This window comes from Equus quagga, chromosome 11 (assembly GCF_021613505.1).
Source record: "Equus quagga isolate Etosha38 chromosome 11, UCLA_HA_Equagga_1.0, whole genome shotgun sequence".
Taxonomy (NCBI): Eukaryota; Metazoa; Chordata; class Mammalia; order Perissodactyla; family Equidae; genus Equus; species Equus quagga.
Genome location: NC_060277.1, coordinates 14,711,892 through 14,737,143, shown reverse-complemented (window position 1 = coordinate 14,737,143; position 25,252 = coordinate 14,711,892). Strand labels below are relative to the sequence as shown.

The 25,252-nt window shown below is 37.0% G+C and overlaps 1 long non-coding RNA gene across 1 annotated transcript; it reads left to right on the top strand.

The window, feature by feature from the left end:
* Positions 1 to 916: 916 nt before the first annotated feature.
* On the top strand, positions 917 to 23,159 carry LOC124247753 (uncharacterized). Its single transcript, XR_006890813.1, has 4 exons — positions 917 to 1,139; positions 15,784 to 15,905; positions 17,358 to 17,499; positions 23,084 to 23,159. It is a non-coding gene; the product is annotated as an uncharacterized LOC124247753 (long non-coding RNA).
* Positions 23,160 to 25,252: the final 2,093 nt, after the last annotated feature.

Sequence of the window (25,252 nt, the reverse complement as noted above, 5' to 3'; positions counted from 1 at the left end):
TGTTTCCATGTGAGATTTTATTTGAAGAAATGATTCCAGCGCTTTGTTAAAATAACTTTTTATTATAAAAATTTTCGGAAATACATGAAAGTCGCAAGACTAATATAAAGAATTCCCATACTTTATCCATGATGATTTTGTCTTTTTTGTTTCATCTTTCTCTCCTCCACGCTTTGTTTTTTAATCTCAAATATTTTAAAACAGATCCCACCATTTGGTCATTTCACCTGTAAATAATTTAGCATGTTTCACTGAGAAAGACACTTTCTTTTTCAAAATAAAATTATCATGCCTTTATCCCATATAGCAAAATGCACAATAATGCCTTCATATCAACTAATACTCAGTCCATATTCAGATTTTCCTGATAGCTCAGGGGGTCTTTTTAAAATAGATTCCTTTGCATTTGAGACCAAACAAAGTCCCTACGTTGCGTTGTGTTGTGTCTCTTAAGTCTTTTAACTGTCTCTTCCCAACTTTCTACGACATTGAATTTTTTGGCCAACATAATTTTTTAAATTGTCCATCTGTTTCTCATTGATTTGTAATGTTTCCTATATATATTATAGTTTATATAGGACAGAGTCAGTAGTGGTCCACCAAATCTGTTTTACTGAACTGTGTCTAGTGTTATGTTATAATGGCTTCATTAAAGTTATTTTAATTTTAGAATAGGTTTTATTACCTAGAAGGGCATTTTAGAGTTCAGTCTACTATTTCAAAATCTATTTTTATTAAATGTTCTTACCTATTTCTTCTTCCAGATGTTATCTTAGATCCTTTAACTTTCTAAAAACAAAAAAAAGGTGTCTCTAAATGCAAAGGTTTGGGTTACAGGCTCCCACCAGGCATAAACGACTTACATAAGCCAATAATTTCTGTATTATTTTCCACTTTTCTCTACAGTAAAGTTTTCTGAAAATGATTCTAGAAACCAAATCTACTCAATACCTTCATTTTGCTCAAACGTTAGTTTGAGGAAAGAAATGATTTGTAGAAAAACACCCGGACATAATGCAAAGGACAAGAAATGCCCTGATGGAGAATGGGATATGCTGCGGTTTGAGCAACAGGTGAATTGAATCCAGGGGAAGCGTGAGAAGATGGGAAACTAGAGATAATGATGCTATGAAATGAAGGTAAGAGTTGAAAACATTTGATTGATTTAGTAATCTTGATCTACAAGGAGCAGAATAGGCAGGAAAGCCAAGGAGTTAAGCTTATACATTTTCATTCATGCTCTAAAAACTTCTTTCCTTTGAGATCCAGCCCCATTGCAGAAGGAATTTAGATGACCAATTATTTTAGTTTTCTGCTCTACCTTGACATGCTGAGTTCACAATTTATTGCTCTGTGTACGTATTGTGAGGATGAAATTTCAAGCTCTGTAACTTGTTTAACTTGTTTGTAAGATGAAGCATGATGGATTTTGACATCTAAGACTGCTTAGGGATAACTGGCTGATTTCTCAACTCAGGGTAGGACACTGTGTATTAAGGTGAAAAGGAAATTAAAAACAAATTAGCTGGATTTTCTGAGGATATTGAAATATGGGCCCCCAAAGTATGGACATCAATAACACAAGTGACCCTCCTCTTATTGGCAAACAACCTGCATGTTGGTCAACCGAATGACCGAGACTAACGCAGGACATCAGAGCATCAGATAATTTCTAGAGTTGTTTTTACAGCAAAGGATGAGAACTCTCTGGATAGTGCCATATTAGGAAAGCTGGCGCCTGTCATTTTAGTCAGTTGCTGACAAAGACTTGTATATTCTCATATTTTAATTTGCCAGATATTGGCACCTCTCAGGTCACAAATATGCTCATGCAAACATATTCTGCATGGCATGACTGATTATATACCATCTCCACAGGGTACTTTCTGGCCCAGAACCAACCAAACACCTGGAATATAGTACCTCCTGACATCTTGTGGGTGAGGGGAGTAAGGCATAGTCTCTTTTCTTCCTCATTTTAACTTTCATATTTTCTTTTTAACAATGTCATTGATCTTCACTCAGACGTGACTCATTTTGCACTTTAACTATTAACCCGTGGCTTAAGAAATGTCCCTGGATGCCTGGTGGATTGAAGTACATGCCCAGACAGTGGTGACATTGTAGAAGGAACCAAGGAGCCTTCTGGAAAAGAAATTAAGAGTGCTAGCACAGCCCTGAAAATGTCAGGCTCTCTCCCCACTCCTTGGTTCTGCATATGTTATTTGCATTGTCTGCAACAAATTTCTTCATCTAACTAACCCTTTCCTGCCTTTCAAAACTTATCTTGGATCATCATATTTTTTCTAGATAGCTCTTCCAGTCTAGGTTAAGTACTTCTACCCCATGCTTCTATAGCCATATACTTCTCTCTCTCATAGCCTTTATCACACTGTATTGTAATCATCTATTTTTGGTCTCTACCTTCTCTATTAGACTGTGAACTCATTGACGGCAGGAACTGGGTTATAGTCACCGTTGGTCCCCAGTGCTTCCCATCAGGTGTAGCGCACATAGTAACTTCTCAGGATAATGAATGGAGTTTGGTTTAAGGACAATATCTCAGGAAGAGAAGGAAAGGACAGTGATTCTGAGTGAAGCAATGTGTCTGCCATTCAGACAATCTTTAGACCCAGTTTCCATGGATTCATGCCTTTGTCCTAGAGAGAAGGGTTGAGGAATAAAAACTGAGAGGAACATTTCACTAAAACTCTTGGAAGATGCTAGGAGCTCACGGCAGCACTGGTTTAAGAGACTCATAACTGAATATAAACATTCTTTCCACTCTTCTGATCACCAGCAGCAGCAAGGACAGTTTCTAAGGATCAGAATCCTTGGCAGCCAGTGACCAAAGTGATCCAAGCGGAAGAGATAGCAAACGTTGCCAGCGCCCTAGTACCAGATAGTTCTGTGTCTGAGCACATGGGAGACAAAATTGTAACTGTTTTCTAGTCATTGCCCTTGTTGTTTGTCTCTTCTCTGTCTTCTACCCTTTTCCTGCCTTCTCTGGTATTAATCGAGCCCTTTATATGACTCCATTTTCTCTCTTCTCTTAGCATATCAATTATATTTCTTAAAATTTTTTTAGTGACTACCCTAGAGTTTGCAATATACGTTTTCAGCAAATCTAAGAACATCTTCAAATAACACTATAAGGTTTCATGGGTAGTGCAGTTACCTTATAACAGAGTGTTCTCAATTCTTCTAACATTGACACCATTCATCTCATTTATCAATAAACTATAATCTCCCAATACATTGTTGCTATTATTACTTCAAACAAGTAGTTACCTATTAGATTAAGAATAAGAAAAATTAAAAAAATTTATTTTACTTTCATTTATTCTTTCTCTAACCTTCTTCTCTCTTTCTGTAGTACTTGGCATGGGGATATGCTAAATGATAATAACACAAGGTTATAATATAGTTTTGAAGGTAGTGAGGAAGAAGAAAGTTGGGTGGTGGTTTAAGAGCATTAATTCCCTCACCTTTCATAACTGGAAGTTAAAACATAAAGAAACAGGCCTCTATGATTTAAAGTTATAATGGAACCACCAGCAGAATTCAAAACAGAATGTATTTATGGTCATGGCATCCACAGAATGGAATTAGGGTGTTGGGGTCTGTGGATACCCTAGGTTTTGTTGGAGTTTTTTCTATATACATATATGACCGTAATAATATTTATTATTATTTAGCAAAAATTGATAGCTGTTAGAAAATTATATTCAGAAAATATTTATGCATTTGGGAAAAGATTTAGCTACAAATATATTTCATGTCAGTGTTGGTTATTTTGCTGAAATGTCAACAACAGCAATAAGCAGCATTAAAAAACTGGTGAAATAATCTTGCAATCAAATCCCATTCAGCCATCAAAATAGTACAACTGTAATGATATGACAAAATGTTCACAATATACCATGGGAAAAAGCAGGTTAAAAATCAATCTGTCTAGTATACTTCCTTTAAAAAATATAAACGCATTTAAAAAGTGTGAAATAGGGGCCAGCCCGGTGGCACAGCGGTTAAGTGTGCACATTCCGCCTCAGTGGCCCAGGGTTCACCAGCTCAGATCCCGGTTGTGGACATGGCACTGCTTGGCAAGCCATGCTGTGGTAGGCGTCCCATGTATAAAGTAGAGGAAAATGGGCACGGATGTTAGCTCAGGGCCAGTCTTCCTCAGCAAAAAGAGGACGATTGGCGGCAGATATTAGCTCAAGGCTAATCTTCCTTAAAAAAAAAAAGTATGAAATATTCATAATCTATTTCTGGTATTATCATTTTTTAAAGTTTTGGGCTTTTTTCTCAAAAATTATTTTATAATGACTATATATTGATCCTGTAATAAGAAAAATTGTTACTTTTAAATTGTAACTTTTTATTTTGAAATAATTAAAAACTCAGAAGAGTTGCAAGGATAGTACAATGAATTTTGATAACTCTCATCCTAATTCACCAGTTGTTAACACTTGTCATGTTTCCTCTATCACTTTCTCTGTGTGTATACATATGCACACAAACACATTTATATGGCGTGTTAGTGGGTGTATTTTTTCTGAACCATGTAACAGTAAGTTGACAACATGCCCCTTTACCAATGAATTGTCAGTGTGTGTTTCCTAAGAACAAAAATATTTCTTTTTTTAAATTTTTTTTATTATTTTATTTTTTTTTTGAGGAGCATTAGCCCTGAGCTAACTGCTGCCAATCCTCCTCTTTTTGCTGCGGAAGCCTGCCCTGAGCTAACATCCGTGCCCATCTTCCTCTACCTCATAGGTGGGACACCTACCACAGCATGGCGTGCCAAGCGGTGCCATGTCCGCACCCGGGATCCGAACCGGCGAACCCCGGGCCGCCAAGAATCGGAATGTGTGAACTTAACCACTGTGCCGCTGGGCTGGCCCCAAATATTTCTTACATGGTAACAGTATCACATTATATCAAGGAGCATATGTTATCAGCATAATTTATCATCAGTGCTGTTAACCTTGATCACCTGGTTAATGTAGTGTCTGCTGGGTCTTTCCTCTGTAAAGTTACTATTTTTCCCTTTCCAAGCTCTATTCTTTGGAGGTGAGTCATTAAGTCCAGCTCACACTCAAGGAGAGAGGGGATTAATTTCCTTCTCCTAGAGGAGAATATCTACATATACTGTTTGTAATTCTTCTATAAGGAGGATTTGTCCACTCCCTCCTTTATTTATTCATTCAATTATTTATTTGTATCAGTATGAACTCATGTATTTGTTTTGTACATTGGATTATAATCCAGTACCATGGTGCTTATTGTGTTGCCCAAATTGTTCCAGGGCTGGCCAATGGGAGATCTTTCAGATTGGCTCCCTTGTGTCTTACATGCCTCTATCCTTTCGTTTATTGAGCATTCATTTACTTTCTTATACTAAAAGATGCTCCAGGCTCATCTTGTATTTTCTCTGCCCCAGTCCTAGAAAAGCTATTTCTCTTTTTATTGAGAATGGCATTAGAAACCAAGAAGCTGGTGCAGGTGTTCTGGTTGCAATTGGGGTATCTTTGCTTCTAGTAAGCAGTGCTGGAGAATACATGTAGGTATATTAACCACTGTATACACATACATCTAGAATCATCTATCTATCTATCATCTATTTATTTATAAAACTAAGCAAGAGTTCATACTGATGTCTCAACTCACTCAACATCACATGGTTCAGTCTAGAGTTCTCCACTTGACTGTAATTTCTTCCCCTGACAGTAAGAAATCTGGTTCCCATAATCTAATATTAATTTGCCTATTTGTTCATCCCTAGTGTAGACATAAATACTTTCAGAAGTGTTAAACCATACTCCAGTGGGAAACAAATTTACAAACTAAAGCACAACATTAATGCACAGTTCTTTTGTCTTTAGCCTTACAGTTTCCAGTCCAAATACTGTTTTCCAAAGTTACTTGGGTCAGCTCTTTTTTCTGCACCTCCTTCACAGAAGTTATGTCCTACATTTGTAATACAGTTAGATTCATTGTCACAGTCTGAATTTGATAATCAAATTGTCCCAATTTTGGCCTGTGGTTACTCCATCAAGCTGGCTTCTTTGTCTTTCTTATACATCCCTATCATTTTCTGAGCAGTTCCTTACTTTCTGGCATCACAAGATGGTCAGGGCTCATATTTAGTTCTGCCTAGCCCAGCCCCAGACTCAGTCAGTTCTTTAAGGAGTCCTGGGGATATCACTGCTTTAGGCTCTTTTTAGTGGATAGATTTAGGAAAGACGCTTGTGTCTATAAAAGCACATGGACCATGTGTATGTGTGTGTGTGTGTGTGTGTGTGTATCTAACAGTTATTTTGAATTTAAACTCATAAAGAGGGAACCACAGGAATTAGCCGCTCATGCTTGGGAATGTGACACCGTCTCCTTCACAAACGTCTCCTTCCTTATTGTTTTCTAGTGAAACATGTTTTCCCTCCAGAACTACTATTCAGAATAAATTATTAATTTTTTCTTTCCAATCCTTTTTTACTGATAGCTCTGAAATAGTACTGTTATTTACATTTTGTCCTTAAAAATAAGTTCTTACAGCATTGCATGGAAAAATGCATTCAATTAATAAACGTAAAAACAAAATTTTGGAACATGTATAATTTAGGGAATTTTATACACTAAAATCACAAAATGTGATACTTGAAGGAATATTACCCCAAATAGATACTCCAATTTTACAACTGAGGTTTCCAGACAATTTTGGTACTCCGCGTCAATTTCAAACGGCCTCATCAACGACTTTCTTCCAAAGCAGAGACACTATTTGTAAATGACAAATAGAAGATTTGGGAGAGGGGGGAAATAGTCTCACTCTCACTTTTTATCTCATAGCCATTTGAACTAGGCAGTTGGTGATGCTGATCTTGAAAATCCAATAAAATTCTGGAACTGTTATTTAGGGTAAATTTTTCATTGTCAATTTGAAAACAGAAGACTTTTTTTTATAGCAGTAACATTGGTTTATAACATTATATAAATTTCAGGTGTACATCATTATATTTCGATTTCTGTGTAGATTACGTCGTGTTCACCACCCAAAAACTCATTCCAATCCATCACCATGCACATGTGCCTAATCATTCCTTTTTTCCTCCTCCCTCTCTCCCCCCTTCCCCTCTGGTAACGGCCAATCTAATCTTTGTTTCTATGTGTTTGTTCTCTGTTTCTATGTGATTGTCATTATTTTTATCTTCTACTTATGAGTGAGATCATATGGTATTTGACTTTCTCCCTCTGACTTATTTCACTTAGCATAATACCTTCAAGGTCCACCCATGTTGTGAAGACGCATTCTAATATCAGAACTCTGTCATTTCACTATGGAGTAAATGTTTAAAACTTGCTTCTGTTTAATGACTTACATGATTAGATTCTAGTAGAAATATAATTAAATTTCAACCTGGCTTTGTAATATAAAATTAAAATAATCATTGAAAAACTCACATTATTTTCTTTTCTATCATAAAAATTTAAGTTGGACACTAAACATAGTATGAAAACTGCACAACTATCTGGTGACTCTTTAACTTCCCAGACATTTTGAATAAGGTGAAAATTTGGAATGGATATTAATATTGGTTTGTGATGATTATAGACAATAATAGAACAACACTGCAACTGGATATACATAGACAATTTTATGAGATAATTTTTGTTTTAAAATTATTTTTAATATTTTTGCTATGACTATAATGATTCTGATTTGACGAGGGGGAAGATTCCTCAGACCATTTGGAAATTTGCAATTGTTCTTTAAACATTTCTTTTCCTTGATAGGTAATCTTATCTAAGAAACATTTCTAATCTTATGTAAGAAACATACATCAGGGCCGGCCCAGTGGCGCAGCGGTTAAGTTCGCGCTTTCAGCTTCTCGGCGGCCCGGGGTTCGCCGGTTCGGATCCCGGGTGCGGACATGGCGCCGCTTGGCACGTCATGCTGTGGTAGGAGTCCCACATATAAAGTAGAGGAAGATGGGCACGGATGTTAGCTCAGGGCCAGGCTTCCTCAGCAAAAAGAGGAGGACTGGCAGTAGTTAGCTCAGGGCTAATCTTCCTCAAAAAATAAATAAAAATAAAATAAATAAATAAAAAAAGAAACATACATCATCTGTGACTTGTCAAATCAATCATCGTTAATAAGCAAAAAGTATCCTCTAGGACTTAAGATGTTATATAGAAGCTGTTTATCTAAGATATATTAGGAATATCCACTTTCTATCAAATTGTTCCATTAAGCTAAAAGAGGGATAAATCAATGACATACCAAGAAAGTTCTCAGGTTTATTTGTTTTTGTTTTAAGCAAAGGTTACAATTTTTACATAACATGTTAGCTTTACTATAGGAAAAAGAAAAGATAATGAGAAAAAGTTTACGAATCTCTCAGGCCCTTTTATAAAATATTGCAACTGAAAGCAGCCGTCTTTTACGTGTACAACCATCAACTCTGAGTACAACACGAATTACACCTAGGGAGTGGAATTTACCTAGATGAGTTCTGGCTGTTTTTTTTAAAAAAATATACAATCATATTATAGAACACTGTGGCTTCCATAATTTGAGTCAATTTAGAAAAGCAAACTCTTGCCTCCATAATACAAGAAAATAGGAGTGATTTTTCCATGTGTCATACAGAATAAACGAAGTTCACAGTCTGACTTCCTTTTATCAAAAGGTAAAATGATTCACTGCTATATTTGCACGGGTTATTTTGATCCTCAGAAGTTCCTAAACACAAAATAAATTAGCATGTACTCACAGCTCTTTGGGTTTCCCAAAGCAAGATACTGATACAAAAGGTATTAAGTTGGCTGAAGTTCATGGCCAAAGAAAAAGAAATGCAACAATTGAATATAAGATGTTTACCAACTTTATCTTTTCTAATTTTACAACAGATTCAAGCATTAAGACCTGATTGGTTTCTCGAGCCTGTTCATTATGAACATTACTCAATTTTATATTTTCACACCTCTTAGTGCCATCTTTTGTTTGGTGTTTCATTTTGCAATCTATGTGATCATTTCATCCAACTTTCATTGTTCTTCCCAAGATTTCGTTTTATTATCATAATGAATTTTATTATCTTTAGTAAGTTAAATATATATTTGTTTTTGAGACCAGGCAGATTTCTTTTAGTTTTCATTTACAGTCATCAGCTTTGCCTATGATGAGCCATCCTTAGCTTTTGGGAAGCTTTCAAATATAAAAAAATTCTAAGCTGAGCAAGGTCTTTTTGGTTTTCCATTCATTATTAACTGTCTCTTTCATTAATGCTTTCTTCTTAAAGTTTTTGCATTTCTTTTTCCAAAGTTATAATCTGACTTGGAGTTAGCTGTTCTTGACTTCTGTTCCCTTTAAGCATTTTTATATATCTGGGTTCAGAGCTTCGAATATGGGTGGTGGTTCTTTAGGAAATCGAAGGTATGAAGTCAAGCCAAAGGCTTCTCTGGATGACTATGCAAGGTGGATGAAATCGTCTCAGTACATAGATCAAACGGAAGCGCAGTCCACTTGCACAGCCGTCAGAGCTGCGTCCTGACTCTCCCTGTTCGCTCAGCCAGCCCCACACCCCGAGAAAGCGTCACCTCACCCGCGGACCAACGTGCAGAGAGGGCCCCGACACAGTAAAACAACCCCAACCCTGACACTTGGAGCCCACGGGCGATCCTCGGGAGTTTCTCACTCTCCCTGCTCTATTTTTTGTTTTTGTTTTTAAACTATCCCTCTTAGACTATATTACATGATTTTGCTTTAGATTTGGGTATGCATAAAATGACATCGCTTTGTTTAATCTCTGCTCAAATATTTGTAATGTTAATATTGTAAGATACTGTCTGGGGTATCTTCAACATCTTTTCTTTGGGCTCTCATTCAGCATTTAAACATGCCCAGGCCCCGCCCGTGAAAACACAAAACTAACAGAACAAAAAGTAACCTCTCTCACCTCAGCCTCCTTCCAGCAGCACCCTGGTTCTCCTTTTCCTCCTCTTCACAGCCAAACTTCGTGAAAGCAACTCCTCATACTCTGTTTAAACAAGTCCCATTTACTTTTCCCCACACCGGAAATCTTGTTTCTGCTGCATGTTCAAGAGAAAACATTCTCATGTGATCATCGACGACATATACTGTCATCACCAAAGGACAGTTTTCTATCCTCACTTGATCCTTGGGAAGCAGATGTTACTATCAACAACACCTCCCTCCTTTGGGTTCAGAACTCTGTCCCCAAAATTCTTGGATATCTCAAAGGAATGCAAAACATAAATGTTCAAGATAAGATTAATCATGTTTTCCCCAAATGTGCTCCTTAGCTGGAGTTCTGTAGGTCATGAATGGCACCACTGTCTACTTCATAGATCGATATAATTTTAGTCAATAATATTTACATTCTCACTACTTCACAATGTGTAGATATATTGCTTTTGGGGAATATAAGGATATTTTGTGGAGTAGAATGCAAAAAAATAGCATATTTTTATTAACTACATGAGAGAAAATGTGTACTTTTTTCCCAATCAAATTCCATTTGAGAGGTTGCTGTGGGACCAAAAGTAAAGTTTGAAAGTAGAACCTGGAAAGAATGCATGCTACTCCACACACTTGGAAATTAGAGAAAGAAGATGGCTTCTGAGAGTTAAGCCAGTAAAATCCAGTTATTCAAAAAGATTAGTTATCTGTGGGAGTGACCAAAAGATCGCTTAAATTTCAAACTGAAGATATTGGAAACACCCAAAACTCTTAACAAAGCATTCTAGGTGTAATTCCACTGGAATGTTTAGTAAACTGGAACCTAACCAATTGTAAAGTATTTGGAAAGCTCAACCTGAAAAGAGATATTTAGCTAGAAAATAGAAAGTAAAATTACAGAGTCAGATATTGACATGTACATAGTGACAGTCTTGGGGCAGGTGTCTCCTCTTTTTCGTAAAGATATGGGTCTCAGACTCTTGGAACCTAGTGCCATTAAATGTTTCAATTACATAAGTGATTCTTCTTTCACGCTGGACTATCCAATCATAAATTGACTTTCCCTGGAGACCAGCCTACATGAAAAGAGTATAGCTAGGCCACACATTCCTACTGGTTCCAAAATACAAAGAAATACACAAATGGCTTGGCTTTGCAGCTGTACCTCAGTCTTTCTTGAGTTAGCTAGCCCAGGCGTCTATGATTTCTTAATTTTAAATCCATCTGGGATTTCTAGGGTCAGACTCTAGAAAATGAAGGTGTAATTAGAGTGACGCTACCCCTGTGTAAGGAGACCACTTATACTTGGGAAATCCTTATGTGTTTGTGTAACTGATTAACCTTTAACCAGTGTTTTGCTGCTGAAATTCTACAAACATGTACAATGAAATGCTACTTAATTGACTTTTCCTTTGCCATTTCTATAAGAACGGTGCCCGTAATGTGTAACTTCTATTAGTTTTAAACTTTAAAATTTTCTTACTGTATTAAGACTGGTAACTCTGTTTACTCATTGAGTATTTGTTACTCATATGAGAACTGCCAGTTCTTCTTACCACCACCATTGTGAATTACCAAGATGACCTCATTCATTCCACAATTCAATATGAATTACAGGATGAGAAAGAAGCCTAGACATGCCATTTCAGAACACATCCTTTGGTCTGATTCTAATCTCTTGGCTTTTCTGGACGTTTCATCTTGTATTTCCCATCACTGATTTTCCAATGAGATTTTAATTTTTCTTTTTAAACGTATTAACCTTTAATAGGCATCCTTAGCAAAACCGTAATTTTCTTCTTTTTTATATATTTCTAACTCTCAACATACCTGTCAGCTTGGATTCCTTTTTTTCCTCCTAGTAAAGTATACAGTTTTAATTTAATTTCTTTTTTTAGCTAAATATTTTTCCTTTTGCATTTTCTTCTGAATCATCCCCAATGTTCAACATGAAGAATGTCATCCCGGTTGCTGAAGATGCAATTTCTGTACTACTCTTTGACACATAAAGACAGTTTTGCTCTCTATAAATTAAGGAATTAAATTGAGGATAAGTACTCTGCTTGTATCTTTGAATTTTCAGTGCCTCCCACACTATTTAAAACAAAATGAGACCCAAAGGTAAATATTTCACTCATGAATAATAAACTCCTTCGTTATTTCACATGAATGTAATAAAGAAAAATTGATGAAGCTATATATTTTACTTCCTAGACATATTCGAAATATGTAATTATGTGGCTTGCAAGGTGTTAAAAAGTAGAAAATCAATCACATAAGAATGAGCTGCACAACTAAATACATATATATTTTTAAATTTTTCTACTCTTACATTTAACAAAAAATAGTATGGGTGTATGTGGCATAGTCCTGTGACATGGCATCTTTATTCTGTTGAGATGAGAAATTTTTTATTTGCTTATATTTCGTTGTTGAGTGATCAAACACTTATTAAATAGAGATGAGGTAGATTAAGGTTAAGTTTAGAATGCTCCTTTCTTTTTGAATAATTTTATACAATTTGCAATAGTGTATCTGCATTAATGCTTTTATTAGTTTCAAAATAACATGACACCTAAATTTTCATCAATGTAACTTTCTAGAGATATGGGTAATATTTAATGTTGCACATATAATCTATTTTAAGAACCTAATGATTGGGATATTTTATCTTTTCTGCTACATTTTTTACACTAAATAATAGGCAGAATAAATCGAGTCATAACAAAATCTTGAATTTTTTGGTAAATTTTGATTACATCTTCTATTGTGCTTTCCCATTTCATTTTAATAGCTTTGGTTCATTTTAATTCTACATAATTACTAAGTATAACAATGGATTATTATAATTTTTTTTAAGACAGCAATTTAATAAACTTTAGAAGCATTTTCCTGGTCCCATGACTAACCAATTCTCTCTCTCCAGGATACCATTTGTCTGGCTCATTCTTTAGTTTTTATGACAGAATAATTTAAATTTGGAAGTTAGTTGTGGGAATGAGGGTAGAATTGGTGTTGGCCTTTTTGAGAAGCAATGATCTATGATTACAGGAACCTAGAAAAAAGCAGTGCGAGGAGCTAAGTGCATCCATTGAGAAAGCCTTAATTGTGTTCATTTAAGGTTAAGCAATCTGGTTAGTTTGCATAAAGAAAGATAAGTGCTTAGTCCTTTCCGAGAGAGTGGGTGTATTCAGGTGTGGTCTTGTCTCTGCCATCTGGAAGACAGTTTCAACTCTCTGCTTTTTAAAGCCCACTGTGTTTGGTAGATCCAAATCAACCAAAGTTCTCCTTGGATAGCCCTTCAATGTCATTTTATTTTGAGATTTATCTACAGGGCCCCCTTCTCTCCTTTCATTGAGCTACTCCAAGGGGATTAAATGATCATAAGCAACTTTTTCCTTTTCTTCAAATCAGACCTTTAAAAGGTATATATTTACTTAGATGCTCTGAATCAATAAAGAGACTATGTTTGGACCAGTAGCTGTGCAAGCTTTTTTTGCAGTAGATAGCAGTAGGAAAAAGCGAAGGCTTTTTGCTTGTAAAAACATTTACCGTCTCCTAGCAATCTGTAGTGATGCTATGTGAGTCTGACAACAGATAAATGTTTTCCAATGTCATAAAACTTTAGAGTAATACAGGAAAGTTACTTAAGTGTTTGCCTCAGGAGTTGATGTCCTGTCTAGAGTTTCAGAAAGGCTTGGCTATAAACTAAGTTCACAGAATCATCAGTTATTAACAGCAATATAGACTGAAAATCATGGTCGTTTTGTCCAACCTCTATATTTTTCAGATGGGAAAATCCAAGTGTTCAGAGATTAATTGACCTTCCAAAGTCACATGATTATTTTAGGTGTTGAGCAAGGACTAAAATACTCACCATTCTCATTTAAAATTCATTGCTTTTTCCACTGTGGTTAGCTATCTCACCTAAAATGCTTAGGGCTGAGGCTGAACTGACTGGTGGGCTGGAGAAGAAAGCAAGAACAATAGAGTATGTGAAAAATTACTTGTATTTTTCAGGCATATATGAGGGGATACAACAATGTATAGTCAGTACAAATGTGCACTATTCTAATAAAATTACCTGGTTCTCAACTGGAATTGGGGCATGCTCAAGGTGCAGATGCCACAGCTAGTGGGTATAGGCTACTACATAGTCTGTAAACATAAAGAGTGGGTTAAACCAGGGTCGAAAACTTATGGATGCAGGATCCAAGAATCAGAAAGGGGCCAAGTGGACACTGCGTTGAACTAGACAGCAAGTGATCATCTGTAAAATGGGCACTGCATACTCAGCTCAGGCTGATGTAAGGGAGGAATGTAAGCTCAATGTTGCTAGATCTTTCTGTTTTTCAAAAAAAAAAAAAATTGACGCCTGGATTTTAAAAAATAGTATATTTACTGAATAAAACCAGCCGACACTTAGAATTGCAGGTATAGCAAATAAAAATACAAGATTCCCAGTTAAATTTGAATTTGTTTATCTGTTTATATATATTTATCTGTCAAACCTAAGTCATCCACTTCTTTGCAAACTCTAGTTTGAGGAAACAATAAGGATGTTGACCCTGTGGCGTGTACCCACTACTGAGGCTTGTCAATGACCTTTACTTAGGGTTTTGCATATTATTTTGAAGGCTTTGGTTCAGAAATGGTTGTTCTCCTTTTACACAATAGTAAATTATTTGAATGATGTATGTATATATTTTTTGCTGGGAAAGATTTGCCCTGAGCTAACATCTGTTGCAGATCTTCTTCTTTTTTTTTTTCCTCCCCAGAGCCCTAGGACATTGTTGTATATTTCTAGTTGTAGGTCCTTCTAGTTCTTCTGTGTGAGCTACCACCACAGTATGGCTACTGACAGATGAGCGGCATGGTTCCATGCCCAGGAGCTGAACCCGGGCGCTCAAAGCTGAGTGCACCAAACTTTAACCACTAAGCCATCAAGGCTGGCTCTGAATATTGTACTTTTAGGGTAGCAAATTTCACAATACATATATGACAACAAAATATCTGAGTTTCTTTTAATTGCCTAAAGAATATAGCAAAAGTGAATAAAGAGCCAATTTTATTGTTAGCTTCTGGGAAAGATTAATGTTTTTAATATAAGGAATACTTACATGTAGGTTTTCTGGGAAGAAAAAATGCCTGTGTATTATTACAGGCAAACATGATAATAATAGAGGCAGAAGGCTAAGTCTCCTTGAAGCTTTGCCCCTGTCTGTTCATAAAATCAGATAGACTGAGAACAAGCTGCAACGAATCCACGAAAGTTATAATTAACATTAACTTGAGAAAGAGTCGTGGCTCCACTTAATGTTAAATTCCATTTGATCTTAATTGAAAGGAGGCACAGAGTTACAGGAAACAGACCCTTGCATTGAAAAGGTCGCGGTAACTTGCTTAGAATCTTCCAAGAGACAGAAGGCGATCTTGAGAGCGTAGACATTTGGAAGCCGATAAGTTAAGCCTTTAACACTCCACACCAGCAAAACTCTCCTGCGATGCCCTGAAGGCCTTGGCGCTAGGATTTATTTCTCTCCTCTTCTAAAACAGGCCCAGAACTTAATTTTGCTTTTGAAGTGGGTGATTCTCCACAACACTTTATCAATTTGTTTTCCATTACCTTCTTCCTAATGCTTAGCTGTCTCTCACAGGGTACCATCTTTGACCTTTTATGAATAGTTAAGTTTTTTCAGAGAAAGTACTGAAATAGAAAGGGACTGAATAAAGCAATTTTAAAAAGTCGACTCATCAAATGTTTATTTAAGTTTCTCACATCTGAGGAATCATTCTAGGTCTGGGTTCCTGCTCTCAAGGAATTTGAAGGGGGAGACGGAGGCACAATGGAGACCAGAGGAAAACAGACCTTGTGGATGGGGACACAGGAAGCAACTCTTCATTCTTTCGGAGGAGAGGGGTAATATTTACGGAAGTTGATTTTTAACTGGGGTTTTGAATGCTGAATAGGAATTCGTTAGACTAATAAGGGAAGGAAAGTCATCGTAGCAGAGGAAACAACTTGAGCAAAAGAATTACAATTATGTGTTTGAGGACTAGTAAGCAGTCTGGAGTCCTGTGTAGAGAATATTACGGGGAAGAGCGAGAAGGAGGCACGCAGTCTGGAGACAGCCCGTGAAGATTATATATTTTATTTGCATGCTAGTTAGTTTAGACGTTCTTCTGAGCGCTGGAGAGCAAGAGATCATTAGGTGGTTGTGTTTCAGAAAAAGACGAATGCACAGAGCATGGATTGGCAGGAGAGAGAGGAAGCAGAGGTCTGTGCTTACAGAGCAAGTTAGAAATCATCAAGTAGTGGACTGGGACTGGAAAGCAGGGGTTAGAAGGTTGGGAGCAGGGAGCAGGTGACAGAGAAGTTTCAGATGAGAATGGCCTGGAAATTAAGCAAGAAAGTGGAAGGGACGCCTCTAAGCCAAGTGCAGACTAGTGCTGGTCTGTAGGCCAAATCTGTGTCAGCCACAGGTTTACAAATTTGGAGATTGTTTTTAGAGGGAGGAGAATGGTTCAACAAATGTTTTTTTTTTCTTCTGCTTCTGGATACTTTTTATTTTGAAAAAATTGTACAAGAACACAAGTGTTCAAGGACACCCATATGCACACTATATTCATCAACTGTAAATTTTGCTACATTTATTTTTTACTTTCTCTCCCTTCTCTCTTTTTTTTTTTTTGCTGAGTCAATTGAAAGCAAGTTTCAAAGATGAGGTCACTTCACTCCTAAATACTCCAGCATTTATGTCTTACAAAAAAGGATATTCTTCTAGAAAAGTCTCCAAATCATCAAACTCAAGAAGTTTAGTATGGTACAATAATATTAGCTTCTCTACTATCCATATTCAAATTTCCCAATTGCCCCAAAAATGTTGTGTGTGTTTTAAATCCAAGATCCATTTAATAATCACACATTGCACTTAGTGGTCAGGTCCCTTTAGTCTCCTTTGATGTAAAACCTTTTGTGACATTTCATGGCTTTCATGATGAGTTCTGGTCAGTCATTTTGTAGAATGTCCCTTAATTTTGATTTGTCTGATTGTTTCTTCATGATTAGATTCAAGTGAAACCATTTGGAGACTGCAGTATACTTCCCGCTGAGTTGTAGCCGGGGCACAGAAGTCAGTTTGTCCTATTATTTTATTTACTAGACTTCTCTATTGTAAAGATGTCTCTTTCCTTTTGTAATTAATAATTAATAATTATTAATAATTAATTAGTAAATAATAAGATTTTCAGTCTACCACAGTCCCCACCATTCCCAGTTGCTTACACTGCTGCACTTCACTCACTTATGGATTCTATTTCTCCTCTGTAGCCATCTGAGTTTTCTATCTTTGTCCTCTGGTATCTTATTCAGGGATCTGCATGGCTGGTGATGATGAGGGAGACGGAGCCCAGGAGAAGGATCTTAAGGGAAAATATTGACAACATTGGTTTTAGATGTTTCATAAGAGTTGACAATCATTGTCATGAAGTCGGAAGAGCCATCTGAACTGGAGGTGAGATTTGGAATTCTAAGGTGTTAGTTGAATGCACGGATGCAATCATTTCTCCAGTATATTATCTAATCTATTATAATAACATTACAATACAATGTGATCATTTGCTTACATTCTGTCTCCCTTACTAGTTTATCATTTATCTTTTATCCCATGCACCTGACACATATTAAACACTCAATAAACTTTATTGAATGAATGAATAAATTAATGATTCATATGAATGAAGTACTTATTTGTCAAGAGGCGTTTGAAGAGGAAAATATTCCTGAGCCTGATAAGATGAACCTTAAAGGCTAGAGAAGTGAAGGGGAGATTCACATGATCTGAGATTCGGAAGTGTGGTGCAGAATGAGCTGCCTCTGCTCCAGGTGGTAGAAGAGAGATCATCAGGGGAGAAACGTTTCAGTGAAGGCAGGAAGGTGGTCAGAGGGATCCGTTACTAAAACATCAGTAGAATGGACATTAGCAGTGAGGTTAGTGGGCAAAAAATGGTACCAAGATGTCGGGATAATTTGATGACTCAATAACAGGGAAAAGCAGAATGATGGGGTCTAGCAGCTTCAGTTCGGGGCTAATACAGGCTGAAAATTTCGGTTGTGTTAGGGACCTGATAAGGTTAAAGCTGGTAGGGTTTGTTCCAGGTTCCAGAGACAACATTAGCGGAAAGTTATTCTGTAAGAATTTCACTCAAGTATCTGGAGATGGAATTAACTTGCTCCACGGATTCTAACATTCCAGGGGAGACAACAGCAGCCTGCAGTAATTTGAAAGCCTACTGTCAGTTGTAATTTGAGACTACACTCAGGTCATTAGAACTGAGCCCTCCACAGAGAGTGGAGAGGGCAGACCCCAGAGAACAGAGGAACTGGTTGGAGGAGAGAATTTGGTCAGGTTAGACCAGAGTGGTTCTCAAATTTTCCTGTGCATCAAAACCACTGAGGGAGCTTGTCAAATAGATGGATTTCTGAGCATGACCCCAGAAGATTCTGATTCACCAGGCCTGAGGAGGAGCCCAAGAATGGTCCTATTTAACAAGCAAGCCATGTAATGACAAGGGCCACACTTAGGAGGCACTGATTTAAATTTTAGAAGATATTCTCCTCTTCAAGGAGCATTGCTGCTTCAGAAGAGCCTTCTGGCTTACCCGGTAGGAGTGGCAAAGCTAATATCTGATTAATAGCCAGTTTCTCTCATGGTTTGTCATTGAGAGCAACAGCTTAGTGCAAATGAAGTACAACTTTGCACACTTCATTACATAGCTACATAGCTATCAAAATACGGTATTACTCCCCAAGCAGCCTTAAATTGTACCTTCTGGGGAAAATAATGCTATGAGATTAGCAACCAACTAGAAACATTCCATTGTTATCAAAAGGAAAAGATTCCTCTCAGGGTGTGTGTGTGTATGCATTCTTCACTTGTCCTTTTTTCATTATTTTGCTGTTCTTGAACAGCTAATTCTTTTGCCTAGTTTTAAAGACTAGAATGTGGAATTTACATAAAGTTATTTAGCCAAGTATTACCTGGGTCTGCTTTTGGATTTTGCAAACTTTTATAGGACCTGAGAGCAATAGATTATTTCAGTTCATTTCAGCTGTCACTGAGTACCTGCTTCAAAAGGCACAAGGCTGTGAGTTATGCTGGGGCTATGGAGATAAGTTGCAGAACTCGCCCTTAGGAAATTCAGGTTCTAGAAAGAGGGATTAAGAGGTAAATAATGATGGACAATGTAATGCCTAAAAGTGCAATAAGAAAAATGTGTTCAAGGGGTCCAGGCAGCCCAGTAATTAACCACACATTGCCTTGGGAAGTGGCAGGACGTAGAGAGGGTAAGAGCATCCTCTGGAGTCGGATAGCAGTGGACTCAAACCCTAATTATCACCTCTTACTGGCTGTATGGTTGACCTCTTCATGCCTCAGTTCCTTCATCTATAAAGCAGGAATGATCCTCAGGCAGCTGTTATAATGTTTAAATAAAATAGTGTTCCTATGATACTTAGCATATCAGTGCTTGGCGTTTGTTCCTTCGGAACACGATGCCTTTATCAGAGACGCCCTCCTGTTCACATTCTAGAGCAGGGCAGGGTGCACTGTGGCTTGATGCTTTTAAGAGGTTGTTTTACTTTTGGAGCATTATATAACTTATGGTGTCAGCACAGAAAAACAATTGTTTTTGTCTTTTAAATGGCCACTCATATATTGTACTTTTTGAGGGTTTTTTTTTTAACTCAAGTATTTTAATGAGAAAATTTATAATTTATATGAGAGTTTAGCTTTTTGGATATAAAAAGCGTTTTCTACCTACCAGAAATAGAGTCTCTTGAGCTTTTGCCTGTTCTGGTATAGGAACATTAACCAGCAGTGTTTATTTAAAATACCTGGCAGAAGTTTCCTTGAACTTCTCATTTTGAATAGACACAGGAGACATAACACAAATGGTTTGTTTTGATACCTTGGCTGTGGACATCTTTAAAATACACGCTCTGGGCTGAAAAAGCCCCTAGCTCCTTTTTACAACTGCCACATGAGTGTTCAGTTGTAGGACTATTACTCTCTATAAGGTTCTAAATCACTATCATTTTTGCAAATTTTCACCTAAAGACTGGGCTGTGTAGTTGAAAGTCATGTTGAGTTCCACGTATCATCATTATAAATATAATATTTGTTTGTAAATTGCTGAGCATAACAGAGGTCAGGCAAAAAATTGCAATATGGACAATGGGAGAGTCATGAAAACTCCAAGTAAAGGTTTGTTTTTGCAAACAGTGTAACCTCAAATCATAGATATGAGGGACTTGGTGAGCTCAAAGTGACCAAGTCACTCCTTACTTGGACATTTTGTGCATCACAAAATGTAAACTCTTTTAGAGCTTTAGAAACAAGGCAGCATTTTCAAAGGATGAATTTACCTCCTTCAGTGCCTCATTGTAGCCGGGATTAAGAACGAGGCAGGACAGGACTCCATAGACAGTAGAGGATTGATGAGTGACATGTGTATGAGAGAGAGTTTGGAAAGAATAAAGGCAACATAAACACCATAGAAAAAAGCTCAGCCCTAGAAGTTGTTTTCATTATGTTTTATGGGTGTCGTTAATCAGTTTAGAAATATTTCTGAGTAAACAGTCTAATTTCATCGATGTATTGAGGATCTTTTATGTGCCTAGCAACGGGTGAGGTAATATGAGAATTTAATAACAATAATAAGGACGAACAGGCCTGTGGATACATAAAGCGGCCTGAAATCTTTTCAAAACACGGGGAGTGAAAACAAATAAAAAATACAGTAAAACAAATAAGGACTCCTTTCCACTGTGACCTATAATAGCCCCCAAAAGATGCCATCATCAAGGATCTCTAGGTTGAGTTAATAACATTAAACTACACCCGAACACACACTGACCCATTTCTTCAAAATGGGTTTTAAGTCCCTTATCAAAATATTAAGATATCATTTCTTTTATTACAATAAACTAATGTTTCTTCCTCAAATGGAGGCTAAACAAGAGAAAAGAATTTTAAAGCTGTGGCAGAGAAGGAATTGAAGTTAGAATTTGTGTACTTTTTTTTTTTTAAAGATTTTCTTTTTTTCCTTTTTCTCCCCAAAGCCCCCTGGTACATAGTTGTATATTCTTAGTTGTGGGTCCTTCCAGTTGTGCATATGGGACGCTACCTCAGCATGGCCTGACGAGCAGCCCTGTGTCCGAGCCCAGGACTCCAACCGACGAAACATTGGGCCAGTGCAGCAGAGCACACGAACTTAACCACTCAGCCACGGGGCTGGCCCCTAAGTGTACTTTTTAAAAGATATTTCATTTTTCAATTTGTTCATTGAACAAATGTCTCATGAATACTTACTGTATGCTCAGCACTCTGAAAGGTACTGGGGGATGAGATGTTGACCAAAATAGACAAGGACACTGCTCTCATGGAGCTTACATTCTAGTCAGGGAGAAAAAGAAGAAACAAGTAGACTTTTCTTTTTTTTTTTTTTTTTGCTGAGGAAGACTCATCCTGAGCTAACATCTGTGCCAGTGTTCCTCTATTTTGTATATGGGTCACCACCACAAAGTGGCCACCTATGAGCAGTGCAGGTCCACGCCCCGGAACTGAACCCAGGCTGCTGAAGTGGAGCACGCCAAACTTAACCAATAGGTCACAGTGCTGGCCCCTAGGTAGACATATCAATGAGCAAGAATATTTCAGATACTTAACATGCTAAGCATCTGAAGTAACACTGAGAATCTTCTTCCTTGGTTTTTTGCTCTTTTTCCCTGGACTGCTTTCAATTTTAATTTGTTGGCTAGATACAACTGTTCCTAAAACTGTAGGTAGGAGAAGAAAGAGATAATGTAAAAAATTAAAATGTCATTAATCTGACTTTAAGGGCAAAAGGAAATGGATACTTGGCTGAAGATTAAGTAAGAAAACAGTGGCGAAATCTTCAACAGTTACAGATTTAGCCAGCAGTTATGCCTGGACCAGGACTGTAAACAATTTGTACTTTTAAGTTCTCCAAATTCTGTCACATCCATTAATCATATTTTACAATTAAAGCTTTGCCAAATTCATGCTCTTGAAAGTTTTTCTAAGCCTTTCCCCCTTTTCCACTCCCATCTCATAATTATTTAAATTTTATTTTTGTCCTTCTTAAAGTTTCTATTTTATATTTCTTTTCCCCTATTCATCTAATCTGGACCATTGTTCAAGTGAGTAAAATCATGTTTCACCATCTCCTTTAGCTGATTTCTTGACCAAGGAAGGATTCTTGTCAAATGTTTTTCAGGCACAATTTTCTTTACATTTCTAGAGATACATGTTAGGCTGGAAGTCTAGCAAATTGTTAATATACTGTAAAGGATCAGAAATTTGGTAGATTGTACTTTGTAGGTTGTTTCCAGTCAAGTGATTTATTTTAATGTCATAACTAACGAACTTATTTGGGATACATAGAACAAGCTTGTTTTGAAAATAAGTTCAGTAAGCTTCAGGAACACAAGAGTAAACATAGAATACCTTGTTTTGTCAAATGCTAACTTTAAGGCCCATCATCTTGGTCTCTTTTCCTTTTATAGTCTTTATTTTTTGTTATCATGTTTGTTATCTGTCTGGTCCCACAAGAATGTAAACTTCTTGAGGGCAGGAATTTTTCTTTCTTATTCAATGCCTTCTTTCCAGAGTCTAGAGCCAGGTCTGCCCTAGTAAGACCTCAACAAATCCTTGCTTATACTTGGACTAACTTTGCTAGTCAGTTTATTAACAAGGCACACTGACAATTTCTTTTTTTTTTTTTCCTGCTTTTTCTCCCCAAATCCCCCCAGTACATAGTTGTATGTTTTAGTTGTGGGTCTTTCTAGCTGTCTCATGTGGGATGCTGCCTCAGCATGGCCTGATGAGTGGTGCCATGTCCATGCCCAGGATCCGAACCAGCGAAACTGAAACCGTGGGCCGCTGAAGTGGAGGGTGTGAACTTAACCACTTGGCCACAGGGCTGGTCTTGACAATTTCTTTTGGAACTAAAATAAAAGTAAGAATGGCAACATTAAACCCACCGTAACTTTCATCATTATGTTTAAATTTACAGGAGCATTGATTCTACCAGAGAAATTAACCACCGTGAACATGTCATGGATTAGTGAATAAAACCACTCCAATTCTTGTCCTCATTTCTCCTCTTTGGCCTCATTCTTGGAGCTGTGCTTTGCTCAGATTCCCCAGCTCCACACCCTCTGACACTGTCCTTCAGGAGGGCTGCAGCTTCACTGCCAGTCAGAAGAGTCAAAATTGCCCTTGGCTGCTCAACAGTGCAGAACAATCCCCTTAGAACCTTGAAATTCCCCTTGTTCATCGACCTCATGGAATAATGACCTTGCTTCAGGTCTGAAAATTTCACGGGGATCCCCTAGACTGATTATAATTTGTGGCTAAAGAACACTCAGAAACAAAGGTGAGTACAGTTCTTGATGGTTTTGAGGGAAATGAGACAGCTGTAGGCAATATTTCTAGCAAATAAAGAAAACATACTCTGGAAATGGAAATGAAGAATTAATATTTAGTGTAGTAAAAAAATTATGGAGAGTAAATTTTTAAAACATTTTCAAGGGCTGGCCCGTGGCTGAGTGATTGAGCTTCCGTGCTCCACTTTGGTGGCCCAGGGTTTCGTCAATTTGGATCCCGGGCACGGACAAGGCACCACTCATCCGGCTATGCTGAGGCGGTGTCCCACATAGCATAATGAGAAGCACCTACAACTAAAATTTACAACTATGTACTGGGGGCTTTGAGGAGAAGAAGGAAAAATTAAAAAAAAAATTTAAGAAAATATTTTCAATATCAGAATTTATGATTACTGAAATTAATCTCTAAGAATTCTAAGAATTTATTAACAATTTTTATCAAGTAAGATAAAAGCCATAACAAGACAGAGAAGTTGAGCATTTCTTGAGACTTCTTCAGCTACTTAAAGGAAAATCTTAATGTCAAGTTCTCTTGAGGTAGTTGGGTGCATAACTAAACTAAACACTATATATCTTGATGAAGTCTTTTGTAAGAAGTCTCATTTGTTTAGAGAATATAAAGCAATTCTAAAATGTGGACACTCTAAAAACAGTCGTACTATGAATAAACAGAAGAAGAAATAAAAATGCCTCTTATGCCTGAGAAAAGATGCTCAAACACAGCCACAACAAGATAAATGCATATAATTATGCTGAGATGTATTTTTTTACCTATCATATTTATAGAGATCAACAAATTGGAGGACATAATTGGCCAGGGTGGTCAATGTATAAATTGCCAAGCTCTATCAAAATTTCAAATACACATATTCCTTGTCCTAACAGTACAATGTCTAGGAGTTCATCCTACACATGTACATCTGTGAAATGATAACATCTACAGGGTTATCAATTGTACCATTACTTATGATTCAACGTAGTAGCAAAAGATTGGAAATAATCTAAATGTTTAAAATAGAGAATTGCTTAAATACATTGTACCTTCCTGCAAAGGAAAGCTATGTAGTCATAAAAAATAATGAGGAGGATCTGCATGAGCTCGTATAAAAAAAAGTTTGTCAGTTGTATTCAGAGAAAAAAGCAACGGTTGGAATAGTTTAAAAAGAGGTGCCACTACTTTTTCAAAGAGAAAGAAGAAAATAGATGAGTAGATTTGTGTTAAAGACTCAGGAAAAGACAAGCAAGAAGGGGACAGTACTGGTTGTTGATGGGAGAAGGGAGTGGGTAGAGAGTTGGGTGGATGGGGTACAAGTGAACGAGGAAGACCTTACTTTTCTCTTCACTGCCTATTGGATTTTGAATTGTGGGAATGTATTAGCTTTAAAAAAATAAATACATAGATCATTAAAAATAAAGTGAATTTTACTAGCCATAAGGTAAATCATTGGTATATACTTAAAGTTCTGCACATAACCTGTTATTTAAAGCACACACCTTAAATCTTAATTTTATAGTAGGTGATAGAACCACTAACATATTAATTTTGACTTTGACATTTCCTCAAACTCTCAAAAAGTGCCTCTCAGCCTGTGTTCCTGACTTTACCGCTGTTCACCTGATTCTCCTTTAGAGAGAGAAGGATAACGCAAACAACGAAATTTGTATAACCATAAACATAGAAAACACTCTTTCATGTTCCAAATCATTTTCAGAATTTGGCCTGTGCCAAGATTATACCCAGCTCAAGTGGAAATTTTCTGATTTACAATCAGCAGCCTCCCTTTGCCATGAGCTGA